The 17,620-nt window shown below is 33.5% G+C and overlaps 1 pseudogene; it reads right to left on the bottom strand.

The window, feature by feature from the left end:
* Positions 1-9,086: 9,086 nt before the first annotated feature.
* LOC127867274 (dnaJ homolog subfamily A member 1-like) lies at positions 9,087-16,637 on the bottom strand (annotated as a pseudogene).
* Positions 16,638-17,620: the final 983 nt, after the last annotated feature.

Below are 17,620 nucleotides of genomic sequence, written 5' to 3'. Positions count from 1 at the left end.
AGTGATGATATATATATATATATATATATATCATCACTGCGAAATATATATATGTATTAACTGAATATTACTGCTCTGCATTAATATTTATTCACGATTGATATTCTTTTCCAGTGTTCATAAGTAATTCGCAATTTAATAGTTTACGGTGATAATATTTATAAAGTAAATACCATTATTTCGCAGTGATGATATGTATTTCGTAGCTACCATTATTTCGCAGTGATACATTTATTAAGTTATTACCATTATTTCGCAGTGATTATATTAATTTAGTAATTACCAATATTTCGCTGTGATGATATATATTCACTGATTATTATGGTTCTGCGGTGATGATATTTATTCAGTGGTTGCTATTATTTTCCAATTTTTCCATTGGCGATAATCATTAAGTGATTGTTATTATTTTACAATGACGATATGTTTTAAGTGAGCGTTATTATTACAGTGATGATATTATTATTTAAGTGATTACCATTAATGCGCAGTGATGATATTTACATAGTGATTTTTTTATTGAATTGCAGTGATAATTAATTGGTAATAACATTTATTTTTAAGTAAAGATATTTATTAAGTTATTAACATTATTGCGCGGCGTTGATATGTAAACAAGAGGGCCTGAAAGGCCCAAAGTCGCTCACCTGAGATAACAAGATATTATTGGGACAAATCGTCTGACCAAGTTTCACGAAGATCGGAAAATAAATGTGGCCTCTAGAGTGTTAACAAAGTTTTACTATAGCCATATAAGGAAAAATACCCCGCCCCCTGGCAGCCATGTTTAAAAACCAACCGGCATCATTTTTGAACTCGTCCAAGATATTATCGGGATGAATCTTCTGACCAAGTTTCATAAAGATCGGACCGTAAATGTGGCCTCTATAGGGTTAACAAGATTTTACTATAGCCATATAAGGAAAAATGTCCCGCCCCTTGGAAGCCATTTTTTTCAAGCAAACAAAATTTTTTTCGAACTCATTCAAGATATCATTGAGACAAATCTTCTGACCAAATTTCATGAAGACTGGACAATTAATGTGGCCTCTAGAGTATTAACAAGGTTTTACTATAGCCATATATAGCCATATAATGAAAAATGCCCCGCCCCTTGTGGCCATGTTTTTAAAGCAACCAAAACCATTTTCGAACTCATCCAAGATATCATTGGGACAAATCTTCCGACCAAGTTTCATGATGATCGGAAAATAAATGTGACCTAGGGTGTTAACAAGGTTTTACTAAAGCCATATAAGGAAAATAGCCCCGCACCCGTGGTGGGCATGTTTTTCAACCAACCGGCATCATTTTTAAACTCGTCCAAGATATTATTAGGATGAATCTTCTGACCAAGTTTCATTAAGATTGGACAATAAATGTGGTCTCTAGAGTGTTAACAAGATTTTACTATAGCCTTATAAAGCCATATAAGGAAAAATGCCCCGCCCCTTGGCGGCCATGTTTTTCATGCAAACGTAACCATTTTCGAACTCATCCAAGATAGCATTAAGACAAATCTTCTGACCATATTTTATCAAGATTGGACGATAAATGTGGCCTCTAGAGTTTAAACAAGGTTTTACTATAGCCATATAAGGAAAAATGCCCCGCCCCCTGGCGGCTATGTTTTTCAACCAAATGGCATCATTTTCGAAGTCGCCCAAGATATTATTAGGATGAATCTTCTGACCAAGTTTTATGAAGATCAGACAATAAATGTGGCCTCTAGAGTGTTAACAAGATTTTACTATAGCTATATAAAGCCATATAAGGAAAAATGCCCCGCCCCTTGGCAGCCTTGTTTTTCAAGCAAACGTAACCATTTTTAAACTCATCCAAGATATCATTGAAACCAATCGTCTGACCAAATTTCATGAAGATTGGACAATAAATGTGGCCTCTAGAGAGTTAACAAGGCAAATGTTGACGCCGCACAACGGACAAAAAGCGATCACAAAAGCTCACCATGAGCACGTTGTGCTCAGGTGAGCTAAAAACTATTGCTTGTTCATGCAAATGTGTGGCATAATATCGTGGAGATGTTTAACATTTCTTTTATACCTAATGATAAAACATGACATTTCTGCAGTGAAATAACAACAGTGAAAATAAACAAATTGTTATTTTCACCGGTAAAAATAACAAATTTTCGGAATTACTTTTCTATTTTTAGATTATCATATCAAGATTTTTAAGATCTCGAGTGAATTAAATTCGGTATTCCACCGAATCAAACACATTTTCTTTTTATTTTATGATTTTTTTTTCACCGTTTATTTACATTGTAACAGAGTTTAACAAGAGAAATTTGCTGAAATAGTGACGTCATTTCGTCAAAAAATGACGTCATTTTTTGTACTGAAATATATTGATGCACGCCACGGGAGAAAGGGTAACTTTTCAGCCAAAGGGAAACAGCTGTTAATTATTTTCTTGAAAAAGGGGCATAAAAGAAACACTTCATGTCAGTGTAAGATAGTTTGTTATTTCTTTCACTCGTGATCATATAAAAATAATATTTTCACTCGTGGCGAAAATATATTTTCTATGACCATTGGTGAAATAACAAACGATCTTACACTGACATGACTGATATCCTCTATTTCTTGTCATTTTAGGGGATGATCAAGTCCACAAATATGAAAATGGTCGAACATACATCTTCATTGAAAAGAAATCTTTGAACGAGCACTTCAACGGAGAGGCACCTTCAGACATTAATGACGTCATATACAAATCGGACAATAACGTGTACATTTTCGTTGACGACAAGGTTCATATCATAAAACCGTCGTATGACGTCGAGGAAATAAGCCTGGATAATAACGGCAACAAGAATGTTTACACAAGTAAAAACTTCAGCGACAGACCGAAAGCCATAGCAGCTGCCTGTGAAATTGACGCCGATACACACATTTTTATATCAGACGGGAGTGTTTACGTGTTTTTCTTTTCAACGACACAATGGATAAATGTTGGACGTTTGAAGTGTTAATCTTGAAAATATTGGTAAGTTTAGTTCTTATTCACAATGAATTTCACAGACTTGTTAATAGATTTTGGCATTTTGAATGTTTGGCATTGATTGCCCAATCTGCTAGATAAACATTGGAACTAAAGAGCCTTAGAATAATGGCACAAACATACAAAGAAAACAAGGACAAACACTTAGCACAAACGGTTTTCGAACCAAGATCTTTGGTTTAATAGTGCATGTTCAACACGTGTCCTTGTCATTATTGGTAACTTGCTCTCCTATATACAACTGCGTACTTTATTTCTTAAATATGTGACAAAACATAATAATATTATCATTGTGTCAATCTGTGAACAAGTCTGAACTGACAATGACCATTCGAGCGTTATTATAATACGTTTAAATGTTTTCCGTAAAAAGGCTTTACCTAGAACAAGCATAGTCAAATGGTAAAAGGAATGGTTGAAGCACACTGTTAATTGTAAACAGTGTGATAAGTGAAAACTATCTGCGAAACGTAAAAAAACAACACTTGTAACGTTACAGGACGGATGACTCTGTGAATAGTAAAACAAATACGTCGAAGGTTTCGTTTGGTGTATTCGGCTCGATATATATTTTGCATAAATGTACACACGTATTAATTGAAGTCAAACATTTGCATTTGAAGTAAATAAAGGTGATGTTAATTTGTGACAACACTGTTCTTATTTGTGTAGCAGGTATATTAGGACGTTATTACAAATGCACTAGATGCATTCTGAGCAACGGCAGTAGAAACGAAACGTAATATGTTCATAATTAAACGCCTACGAAAGTTTCTTTTTTTTCTCCTTTATCCAAAACTTAATATTTCTATTTGATTTCAGAACAGCTGTTGCCGTATTAAGACACAATTGTGATCTACTACATGTATATGAACAAATTTGTGACTGTCGCATAATAAACAGCACGACCATGCGGATGTTTATTTAGCATCAGGCACGACACCTTCCGCTTTTATGTATTTGTTCGTTTAATGTAAGTCACTACTTGACGAAAATCTAGTTTAGGCGGAAAGTGTCGTCCTTCATTAGCCTGTGTTGAGTGCAAAGGCTAAGCTGGATTTACGCACATGCATTAAGTCCACTTTCCCCAGGACGAGACTAATATAGCTATGATGAGTAACCACTTCTGAGCCACATTTTAAAATACCTGACTATTACAATTATATCACAAATAGATGTACAAGATTTATTTAAAACAGGCGAAATTCTTTCGCATGAAATATATGTTTATGAAACATTTAATATTTGAAGTATATGGGGTTTAAATGGCATTCGTAGGTCCAAGATCGCTGTCATTCAGTGCATATAAAGATATGCAAGATCGTACGTCCGATGTTAATCATACAGAATTAATATAAAATAGAGAAATGTAAAAAAAAATTAAACAAATCGAGCTCATAGAAGAGAAATTTAGATTAAACATGGAGGACACAAACATTATTGTAAAGCATATAAAAAAGAATTTCCAATGTGTTAGACTATTTTGATAATTATTAAAGAGTATATAAAAAATATATGTTAGACACATGCTTAAAACACTATTTTAAAGAATATAAAAGAAAAATATAATAATACAACTTTAAGCATTATTTAAAAGAATGTAACAAGCAATGTTGAATTATTTAAAACGTGAAATGCGAGACCTCTTTACACTCTCTATTACAGAATACAGACACCTGTAATACTATTTTCAATTTTTTAAGATTATACCGAAAAGAATTTTAAGTTTAAACAAGAGAACCGCATAACGGGTGCCAACGCTGAGCAGCGGGTGCAGTTTTGAATAAATGAAAGCTTGTCAGAATGTATTTTTTTAGAGGTCACAGTGACCTTCATCTTTGACCTAGGGATCCAAAATTTGGTGGGGCGTGTAGAACTCATCAAGGTGCATCTACATATGAAGTTTCCAAGTTATAGGTGGAAGCACTTTGATTTTAGAGCCAATGTTAAGGTTTTAGCACTGCGGACGCCGGACACCGAGCTGGTTATGACAATACCTCGGGTTTTCTCCGAAAACAGCCGTGCTAAAAATTACCTTAGAGCATATAAACGAAAAATGAATATGTTAAATATTATGAAAGCGAACAAATATTACGAAAACAGACACCCAACAATCCCATTTAGCAATGCATAATACACAAGTATAATAAAAGAACTAGTATTTAGGAAACAATTTCACTCTTTCAACCAAATTTCAATGATAACAAGTAATTTCAATTCATACAGATAACGTCTAGTATTGGTCAAATAAATCTTGAACTTTGAAGTGAAACCTTCATATTGACCATTTACAAATAATGCCTAAGTGTTCTATAAATATTGCGCGGTTGAGCCTTGACCTGAAGTCTGCTTGTCAAAATTACAACGTTTTAAGAACATAGACTACATAAGTTTTTGTAATCAATATGTTTACAAATGTAACATAACCACTATGAATGGAGAGATGGTTTGAAGGATAAATATAAAGTACACATTTAGAAAGCAACTATAGGAAGTGAGTTCAGTACTACTTTTACTCTTGGAAAATAGCCCTAAAGTTTGCTCCAAAAGGGATTGTTTAAATAAATGGAAACTTACTTATTTTGTGTTGACCTAGAACATTGGTATTACTGTTTGTCAAATGGATATCTGTGGCCCAAAATAATTTGCCTACAATTCATTTATATTGTTAAGTGTCTTTGCACATTCCTCAACAATCTGATGTCCAAATAGATTCAGATTTTTCATATGATAAAATCATCCTGGATTCATCTTATTCGCCAAAATATGAATGAAGAGTAATGATATGTAGCTGTTCATAATTGAATAATAAATTCTGTTTGAAGATATTGTGTTATGTTGTAACAGGAATATATAGAACATTGTGAATACATCAATGAACGTTTATAAATATTCTAACATAAAATTATAACTTTTTTTATAGATAAATGCAATTTCTTACTTAAGCCTATTTACAATAATAGTTACATTAATTCAGTTGATTTTTTTTGTTTCATATCATGTTTTGCATAATTGTTTGAATTTAATAGGTTAAAAGACATCTTTTTATGTATCCTGATGTTCAAACCACGAGAGCTTGGAATCATTCCATCAGAACAGAAGCCATTGCTTGATGACTGATAAAAAGTTGTCAAAGCATTATTACTTTGATAAAAAATACATTGACTTGTAGTAGTAGATTTTGTCAACGAGTCTTATAAAGTTAATCCCAATTTTGCTTAAGATACAGTTTCCCTGAAATATCTGTTAATAACAAAAATAAATATACGCAAAAAAAGAAACCAAAACATACAGCATACGATATCAGACACATTTATTAAAGCAATGTATTTCTCCATCATTTACAGAGAAAAGTGCGATGAAGTGTTTAAAATGCTTATGTAAAACATCATGCCCACAACAACTTAATTAAAAAAACCAACTCAAGTTTTAATTGAAACAAAGCAAAATTGTCCAAAAAAAAAACAAGGACATGTTAACACATAAAAATACACACAAGAAATGCCAAAAGTTGACAAACTGAAGTTAAACTTTAAATTTAGGTGACAAGTGTTTAAAATTGTTCTTATCAGACAAACATGCCCCAACTAATATTTGTCAAAGGGGTAAAATGTTACCTCATCCAGACCATTGGTAACATATGTAAATTAAATTCATGATCGTATGTCTAATACTTCACTTCAACAAAAGGCCATGCAGTTTACGCTTCACACAATTTGAAGCAAAAAAATATACAAAATCGTGTTTTGACCATTCTCTTTTTACAGCTGAAAAACTAATTACAGAAGTGAACATATTTTATTTTGCTTATCCAACACCTTATTTTGTTTAAAGTTGCAGACTTGTTTAAGGAATGTTGGGAAGGAAGTGCAGAGATTGTATCCACCCATCCATTCTTAGACTTAAAAATAAAGAATAGACTTGGAACCAAGAAAAATACATCAAGCATTTGAATATATACAGGTTACCACTAGTGAAAATGTACTTTAAATAATGTTCTACACCAGAAACATGTAGATAGAGGCAGTCAATGCCAAGTTTGGCTGAAAATTATAGCAATTGTTCATAATTCCAATTTCAAGAATATCCTCTATTTTTACACTTAAGTCGTAAGAATTGTTTGGTAAAAATGGGCTCAGTTCTAATGTATTACCAAACTTAAGACCTCAAATTGGCAAATGATGTACGTAAAATGTTGTGTGTGAAGAAAACTCCTAAAGTTCAATTTATAATCATTTCAAACAAAGAAATGTGGATGATGGTTATATAACTTAAGAAGGATGCCTATTTTAACATTAAATGTTAAAGATTGAAACCAACAATGGGAATCTCATAAAACTTGATCTGATTGGAAAATGTGTAGTAATATATGAAATATACGTCAAGACCTTCCCGCTTTACAGTGACCTCCCAGTCAACTTGCATTTATCCTTTGTTAAGCATTTTTTTTCAGCATTTTTGTGAAAATCAGTTTTATCCAAAAAAAAAACAAATGTTTATTTCAGTGTTAAAATTTATGCAAGTGCAAGTACTTTGATCATTTATCATACCGGTATAACATATTAATATACATTTCACTCCAGACATACGTACTAAATAAGTTCAGAAAAAAATATTAACGTTCATTTTTTTCTATTCAAAGAGTCTTCAATTCACAGAAACATTGTTCCATTTAACCAGTAAGCCAACAAACGTATAAACACAAATATACATATATACATATGGCACGCCTGAACCACAAAAAAGAGAAAAACTAAGTTTAAGTAACTTAAACTTAGTTTTTCACTACTTAAACTCAATTTAAGTAACTTAATTCGAATTAACGCTACTAAATGCATTAAGTAGTTAAGAAGAGTTATTTTCTATTTATGTGAGAAAAATGAATTAAGCAGAGAAAAACTTAGTTTAACTCGTTAAGTGCGCCCGAACAACAAAAATTGATTTTTATTACCGTTAAGTTACTTAAATTGCATTTAACGCTGCTTAAAATTAATTTAAGTGCTTTCGCATCGTTAATTGTATTTAATTATTACTTAAGTAATAAATTTTTTACTTAAGTTGAATTATTAATTATCGTTAAGTTAAAACTCGCGTCCGAAAATAAGCATATGAAACAAGCGTTTTGATTGGTTGTCAGGTTTGTTAATAAATTCATGCCCGAGGTCGGAAGAAAAAGATTGCCATGTGGTACGAGCAAAAAATACAGATATTATAAATTTGGATTAGAATCTTAAGTCAGCTAAAATTTGTTTTAGTCTGGGACGGTGTGGTCATTCTCAAGTCTCTGCAAGTTTGTAAGAAGACTGGCGATCTGGGTGCGAGCTGCAGAAACGTCAAGGTTGCCGTTCTGTTTGCCTCTCTGTACATCTCTGAGTGTTATTGAAACTCTTTCAAGAACACTGTCAGCTGTAGGTAAATGCGTGCGTTGTAACCGATCCATTGCAAAATTGTAAATGGCGGTAGAAGAAAATCCTTTCCTGTTTACGTTTGTTACGACGTTTCTGATTGGCTAAGGTCTTCCGGATCATTAACTGACCAATCAAAACAATTCGACTTTACAACTAAAGTAAAATTCCTTACTAAAGTTGAATTCGTGTAACTAAAAACATATTTTAAGTAGAAAAACCTATTTTAACGCAACTTAATTGAAAATAGTACAATTGATAGAGAAAATCCTTGTTAAGTTGAATTAATTCAACTTAAGTAAGAAAATTACCATTAAGCACCGTTAATGCATTTTCGGTGTTTTAATTAGCGTTAACGCCGCGGGAACCACAAAAACTACTTAAATTCATTTTAAGCAGCGTTAATTCGAATTAAGTAACTTAAATTGAATTTAAGTAGAGAAAAACCTAGTTTAAGTAACTTAAACTTAGTTTTTCTCATTTTTGTGGTTCAGGCGTGCCATATATACAGTTCTATTAAAATTAACACCCTTGTTAATTGAAAATAATTACATGCACCCCATATTAAAATCACTTTTGTTTAAGACAACATACTTTTAAATATGTTATTTAGAAATTGCTTGGTGCTTATAAAATATATATATTTTTTTACATTGTATACTCCAAAGGCGATGACACGCTCTTGCGAGTTAAGTAACTGTGCAATTATAACTCACCAAATTATTATTGGCACGATTGCAATGCGTTTTTTTTATTTTTAGTTGGTGAGATGTTCATCCAAATCAGTTTCTGTAAAGTGTTTTCCTTTCTTAAGTGTATTAGGACTGGGGCTTTAAAAGGTTTAAAAATGTTGTAATAACAATCACAGGCAAACATACCATATAAAGACCACTACTAAAAATCTTATGTAGCATGCTTTGCAGGTTTCTATTCTGGTTGACATATCCGAGTAAATGCTACAGGGTTTAGTAAAAATTTACTGTATGAGTGTGAGCTTTTTTGGCATTTCTTGGGCCCTAAATAGAACTCTAGCATTCATTTCTTTATACATACTTTGTTGATATCCACAGAAAAAATAAACCCTATTCAAAACCCTTCATATATTAGATTTTATTTATATTAAGCATACCGTTTATTGATTTAGTAACAAATATATGTTTATTGATTAAGAAAGACAAGACAAGACATATTTATGCATACTTGCACAGTGTACATCGTCTAAACACTATAAATTTCACAATCAAATATGTCACAGAAATAAACATAGTAAAAATATAAACATAAGCAGCATCGTATACGGTTACGAAAATTCAAGGTAAAACATTCTTTTAAATATGAGGGATAACTTTTGAAGTTAGGTAACAACATTAGAAATATTATTACTTAAAATCATAGCATCTTTTACAAATTTTGCTAATTTAATTAGTTTAAATTTATTCGTTGTATTCAACAATTGGTGGAATTTATAAACAGAAGGCCTAACATAGTAACATTTCTTAAGGTAATTTCTTCTAATATCAATATACAAAGGGCATTTACATACAAAATGAAACTCATCTTCGACATCTAATTGGTTACAACTAAGGCAATAACGTTCGTTTCGAGGTATATTTTGACCAGCATATCTTCCAGTTTGAATTCTAAGTGGCAGACTCGAAGTTCGAAGCTTTGTGACGTAGTGTCTTAGTTATTTAGGTAGTAAATCTAAATAATTTTCGTAAACAAACATAGGCTTAAATACACGGTACATATCTAAGACAGAGCTATATTCAACAGATCTAAACCACTCTTGTTTAAAGGTATCAATAACAACATTTTTAAAATGTGGTATAAATATTTTAACATCAACAGAGCTTGGATTATTAAACACGTATGACAAACCGTAGATGTCTAACATTTTTTTTATATTAGATACCCAATTCAATTGATAAGATTTATTGATTAAGAAACAAATCGTCATCATTTAAGTTTAAATGTCTATTTCTGGATTTTAATAAGGACGTCTTTCACAACAGATAAACATGCCTGAAAAAACATAAAAATAGTCTACACAGTAGATCATCATTTATGCGATGCACACTGCACCCTTTGGCCTCCGCCATGCCCCTCTTCATCATCCTCACGATATGCCTCCCCGGCTCGCTGTCTACGTCTCTCGTACTCTTGATCATAGTCTGTCAGCGAGTGCTCTTCCGCTCCGTCGGGTATTATTACTTCCTCACGTGGTGGTAAACATTTTTCCAGTTCAGCTATTTTTGTCGGTGCAATGTCGCCGGGTTTTGGGAACACTACTTTAAAGCGAATGATTAGACGGCCTTTCGTGAATGGGTCCCTATAGATTGGCATGCCTTCCCCCATGATGCACATTATGTCATCATTCTTTATAACCTCCCCTGAAACAGACCATTATGCACTTAATGTCATCATTCTTTATTACTTCCCCTATAACAGGCAATAATGCTATTAATGTCATCATCTTTAATTACTTCCCCTGAAACAGACCATTATGCACTTTATAAATTAATTTATTATTACCTCCCCTAAAACAGACCATTGTGCACTTAATTTCGTAATTCTTTATTACCTCCCCTGTAACAGACCACTATGCACTTAATGGCATCATTATTTATTACCTCCCCTGAAACAGACCATTGGCCACTTAACATCATCGTTTTTTTCAATAAAAATTTGGCACTATTTGTTGTATAAAATACCTTTTTAATAATGGTTAATGTTTTTAGATTTAAGACATTATTATTATCCTCATTTGATGCCATTTAAGAGTACTAACTTCTTTGCTGGAGAATGGAATCCTTGGGTAATATCATATTACAAAAATGCCTTTGAACTTTTTTCTAAGGCAAACAAGGAAAAAGTCCTGTACCATGCATATGCTTAAATCAAGAGAAGTAAATGACACTAACAGCAAGTCTGATTATGACATTCGACTCATCTTTAATTGACCTTCATATTTACCCCCCTCCCCCTGATTATTGGGATACAAGTTGGCGTGAACAGGAGAGGAGCAAGAATTAGATTAATTTTTTGCTCAGGAAATTCAATGGTCTAAGCAGGATTCGAACCAAGGACCTTCAGATTCCTAGACCAGCATCCTACCACTAGACCACCATCCTACTTTATTTCTATTTAACACACCTGGTATGGGATACAAGGTCACACTTACTACAGAATTATATATTTATCAACCATCAATATTGCTGGGATGAGGTATCAACCATCAATATTGCTGGGATGGTAAAATTTATACCATGGGGATTCATTTTTACAAACCATACCAAAGTAAACACTTATTGGAGTCTCATCTCAACCACACACATACCTTGCAGGTAATTGATCACCAGGGTACGCCCATCTAGGGTCTCAATGTTCTTCTGAAAGCCACACAGCGCCTCCACTAGCTGCAGATCCATGTCCATGATGAGGTCCGTCTCCCGCCGCCTGAATACGGCATGCTCCTTCTCATCCAGGACTATATATATGTCACCTGGCTCCAGGCCTGGCTCCTGGTCCCCTTTACCTGCGAACCGGATACTCTCACCGTCCTTCATACCTGCGGAAAATGGATTGAGATACCTGTAAACATTAATGGCCTCACCTGGGTCAACATTTTCTCAAGCCAAAATTTCATTCAATTTGAAAAATATCGTTTCACACGTGCTATTTCACAAGTGTTTATGAGCAAAATTTGAAGCAAAAAAAAATGTTTTCCTTAACAAAATTGGTTTATGAGTAGCGATTAGCTAATTTGATTAAGTATAGAGAAAGCATTTAAAAATTGTGTGCGCTTTGTTTAGTATTTATTAAGGATTTCTTAGACAGAAATGGTTTTTAAGCGTCACACATACATAAACAACACAAATAAAATTTCTCAAACAACTGCTCTTCTACTGCTTTTTCCAACACAGCACCCCTTTAAAACAAGATATGTGTTTGTCAGAAACAATATGTCCCCTTCTGCGCCGCTTTGAAGCTATATAATTGACCTTTGACCTTGAAGAATGACCTTGACCTTTCACCTCTCAAAATGAACAGCTCCATGAGATACATATGCATGCCAAATATCAAGTTGCTATCTTCAATATTGCAAAAGTTATGGCCAATTGTTAAAGTTGGAAGAAACAAACAAACCAACCAACCAACCAACCAACCAACAGACAGGGCAAAAACAATATGTCCCCCACTATAGTGGTGGGGGCATAAAAAAAATTATTCCAGCGTCTATTGGTTAAAGGGGTGAAAACTGTACAAAGGTGCTCAATTGGGTGTTACTTTAAAAAAAATTGCAGAAAGTTTTGAGAAAATGAGAAACTAGATACTCACAAAGCATTACAATTTTCTTAAATTAAACAAAATTCTTTTATCATGACCATGCAGGCGATTCCTCAATTTTCAAAGGAGGACAATCATATCTTAAAGTGTGAGGGGAATTTTAGATGCAAGCAAAAAGAGTTACTTTAATTAAAACAACAAGGAAATGACCTCACCATGCAGTTCTGATTGAAAGGTCTGGACTACATTTCCTAACCTTAATTAATCATTCAATGGGCTACATGCAAAACAGGATACCTTTATCAACATGGACCTCACGAATTTTGTGATCCTCGACCGTTTTCTTGCCCATGCAAGTTTTACAGCGTAACTTTGGGTTAATTCTCTCCCCCTTCCCGTGGCATTCCGAGCACATGGTCTGAAGCTGTTGAACCATTCCTGGACCCAGCTGTCAAAGATGCACCTGTTAGAAAAATAGGAAAGCGTTAAAGGAAGAGTGTTACCATTTATTTTGTGCTGAAAGTTTAACAATCCAAAAGTTTGGCAAATTAAAATTTAAGATTCAGTCAGATCATTTTATTGACAGCTTTTGCACTTTATGCCCATTGTTTAAAGGTAAAAAAATGATGACACATTCAAATAAAAGTCAACAAATGCGACATTGTTAAACTGACCTGTATGATTCATACCAAACAATGCTTGTTCTTGTATTTCCATGGATTGACTGAATAGAGTGCCTAAAGCAGTCTTAAAAACCCTTTGATGGCAGGAATTAGCGTCCTTTTTTTAAATTTCTCAGTGATGCATGACACTGTACACCCTAAGTGGGCTCCATCTTGTTCGATTTTGCCTTCTTATTGAAACCCTGACTTAACAATGCACCAATGTAAACATCATTCTTTACCTTTGTCCTAAACTACTCACCGTCAAATGTTTCTGTTGGAACACAACTTTGCAGCAAAAATACTATGCATACAAGCAATTGTACAAGACTAACCAGGATAGACAACCCTTCGTAACAAGGCTTACCTACCTTGTAGCAATTTTTGCATGCTCAGTTGTCAAAGCAGCTATTTTCCACCAAACCCTACATTAGTTTGTTTGTTTGAAATTAAGGAGTATATAAGCTAGTGTACACTGTAAACCCATGCTTAGTTAATATTTTGAATATGTTAAAAACGGACAACTTCTCTAGAAAAATCGGTGGTTGGGGAAAATATCTGTATAATTCCATGACAAATCCCCATAGAAGTAATGTGGCAAGACTGGGATTCAACTTACAAACAAAATTGTCCATGACAGCAACAAAGATAGCAAATTCGTAAGCCATATTGCACAACTTATATGAACTCATTTTTTAGTATAAAAATGTTTTGTGAAAGATAGACGTACAATGCCAATTATAAAAAAATATTAGTCATTAAAATTAAAGCAGTTCGGCCAAGCAAGCCCAATAAAGTGTAATATAAGAAACAGATAATATAAGCAAGCATTACTAAAAAAAGGAGGGCTTTTGGACTTATTCTAATTTGGATAACATTTAACATAATAACACTGAGTAAGTTGTGAACAATGCTACCATAATAATCATCAACCTCATTAATAAACTCAAAGCTTACCTGTATACCTTGACCTTTACATGTTGGACATTTCTCTACAGCCGCTTCCTTGCCTCCACGACCTGAATAAAAATGTGTTTCTTTTTTTGACTTTTTTCGCCAGATTCAACAGCATTTCTGTCAAATCAAAGCAGTCAATTCCTAGCAGTGTTTATGTTTTATGCCAAATTCCACCCAGTCCTGAGCTCCACACAGATATGGTTCAGTCCCAATGTTTGGATCCGGTTACAGACATATGTAATATGTGTGTCAGTACTTTTAACACCAACTCAATAAATATATATACTTGCTTTCATCAAATAAATGTCAACGGTCATTCAGAGTAGAAAATAAGACTTTATTAAAATACGTTTATTGTGGCAAAATACTTAAACAATATGAGAAGAGCATCAATATAATAAGACACCTCAACATCAAGATACGATAGTAAGAAAAGTAACTTATGTGACAATTTCTAAGCCTGGTTTCACTTTAATTTTACAAGTTTGTGCATTTAAATCGTATCAATGTAATGTAGTATACAAACCTTCACATTTGGCGCAGATAACTTTTTTCTTCAGAGACAGTTTCCTGGTGGCTCCATTGTACAGGTCTTCCAGAGCCACTTTTAGTGGATGGACCACATCCTTACCCTTCTCTGGACCCCTGTACGGACAAGAGAAAACATAGAGCATTATAAAGAATCGTGCGCTTTCGTTTGGAATAACCCTGCATGAATGAATTGTTTAATGGAGGAATTAAACAGAAAACATTGTGGCAAGAAAAAATATGGTAGTTATTTTGAACAATTAGTTTTAGCTGGACTGAATTGATAGCAAAAGGTTTATTGAAGTTTTTTTTCCTTTGGGGGAAATAGGCAGGACACTTCAGATGGGGAAATTCAATTTCACTGCAAGCATGATACATGTTTATATGCTACCTTTGCAGACAATTGCTGGGATGCTTTACACAAAAAGCTCTCATTCAATTTCTGTCAAATTTAAGTATTTTATTTAGTATTATTGTTGTTGTTTCTTTTTCAAAATTTCAAAATGCAACTGACATTGACAGAAGACAGTGAAGAAATATAAACAGCCAAAAGAAAGGTCCAGAAAACTTAACAATATGGAGATAACGAAGAAAATATAGGGCATTTTGAATTGGAATATAAACATATGGATGCTTAAAAAGCCTCAAGAGAATTGATACTTATAATAAATTAATCGTAACAGAACATTAAGCTGCAGATAAGTCGTTATAAAGTTCATGGGAAATTCTTGCTCCACTAACCATTTACTTAGCTTCGAATGCTAGCAATTGGTTTTGCTTAGACTGAAACTTTTTCTTCAGCAACCAACATAAAACACGTTACTTATTGCTTTCCAAGTCAAAAATATGCTGTTCATAGTTTATATAACTTACTTGTAACTTAACTCAAATTGAACAAACCCTTACACATACAACTCTCACATCAGATAACAAATACATGTATGTCCAATATATGAATGGCTGTATGAAAATTAAACAATCTCACACCTGCTTTTCTTCTTGAGTAAAAAATAAGCAGTTTACCAAGTTACAGAATCTTGAAATTACCTCTGTCTTCGACCCCCCCCCCAAAAAGAACATGTCGAAGATATCCATGGGAGAGTGGAAGTCCAATTCCCCACCTCCCGAGTCACCCCCCTTGATGGCTTCCTCTCCCCCGCGGTCGTACGTCTCCCTCTTATTGGAGTCTGACAACACCTCATACGCCTGGCTTATGTACTTGAACTGATGAATGGAAAAGAGACGATTGTGACTTTGGGAAAATGTGCAGTCCACACAGGCTAATCAGGGAGAACACTTTCCATTTGTTATGGTATTTTTTATTCAAAGGAAGTCTCTTCACATTGAAAATACAGTGAAGGAGGACATTGTGTCGTCCCAGATAAGCCTGTGCTGAATGCCAGACCCATAACGGCATAACGTTGGCGGGGCGAAACAAAGAGAAAGGAAATAAATATGTTAAAATTAAACTACCAATATTATCAAACTAATGGTTGGCAAAAATAACTAAACTCAGAAATGAGTTAAAAATCAGTTGCGCCAATACCGTTTGTTGATGAATTTATTTTCAAAGCATCTGGGATTACATTAGTGTTTTCTAAAGTTTAACTTCAGATAAATTTCAGAATTTAAAAAACTTTTCTGGCTCATCAGGGTTTTTGTCCGGATGGTATTTCAGCGCCAGTGTTCTGTAGGCGTTTTTAATCTCTTCTGGAGTTAAATTGGGCTTCACTGCCAGCTCATCATAATAAGCCGTTTCCTTGACCATTGGTGATAAGAATATTCAATGAGTTGGAACTAGATCAGGTGTTGCTGCTCTACTGAAATCAAAAATGTTTAAGATAACCCCCAAAAGCACATTGGTTCACAATGACAGTTAACTACAACTAATGTCACTCCTGTTTAAATACATAAAACAAAAGTTAAATATTTGGCCCTGTTACATGTGTAGTCCAAAATGAACTCATTGTTGCAGTATCCACCTTTTTTTCAAGGATTGAAGGAATTAGCAGTATTTCAAACAAAAATATAGTAATGAATCAACATAGACAATATAAATTATGTTTCATATTGAAATAGCATTTTATTGATGATAAAAAAGTTAAACAATGCTAAAAATACTAGCCATTGAATGTGAATATGCGCATGTGCAACATAAAAACATGTACTTAAGGAACCTTTTCACGTTTTGGTAAATTGACAAAATTAAAAAAATTGTTTCAGATTTGCAAATTTTCGTGTTTTATTATATTTGTGATGAAAAATTAATACACAACCTTTACCATGCTCTAAAATATCCATTAGTATGCATCTTTTGACGATTTAAAATCCTGAAAATTATAAAGCGTTGCAACGCGAAACGATTGAATAATTTGGAGAGTTCTGTTGTTGTCGTTATATTTTGTGATAATACGAGGATTGCTTATATAAATAATAAAATACATCACTAATTGAATGAGCACGGATGGCCAAGTGGTCTAAGCGTTAGACTTTTACTACAGGTGTCAGTGGTTCGAGCCCAGTTGAGGGTTACTTTTTTCTTTAATTTTATTTTGTTTTTACCGGAGCTTTTTAGATCCAATGTTTACATTTATCAATATAAAGCATTTAATGACAAACTTAAATACAAGCCAAAATCTGAAAAAAGGTCCCTTTAATAGTACACAACAATGTCTTGTTCTTACATAGAAGGTAAAATATATACTGTGGGATAATGGTGAGGAAAGGTTCAGCGTGTTAAGTTACGAGTTC

This window comes from Dreissena polymorpha, chromosome 2, assembly GCF_020536995.1.
Source record: "Dreissena polymorpha isolate Duluth1 chromosome 2, UMN_Dpol_1.0, whole genome shotgun sequence".
Classification (NCBI taxonomy): Eukaryota; Metazoa; Mollusca; class Bivalvia; order Myida; family Dreissenidae; genus Dreissena; species Dreissena polymorpha.
This window is presented reverse-complemented; position numbering and strand designations above follow the sequence as displayed.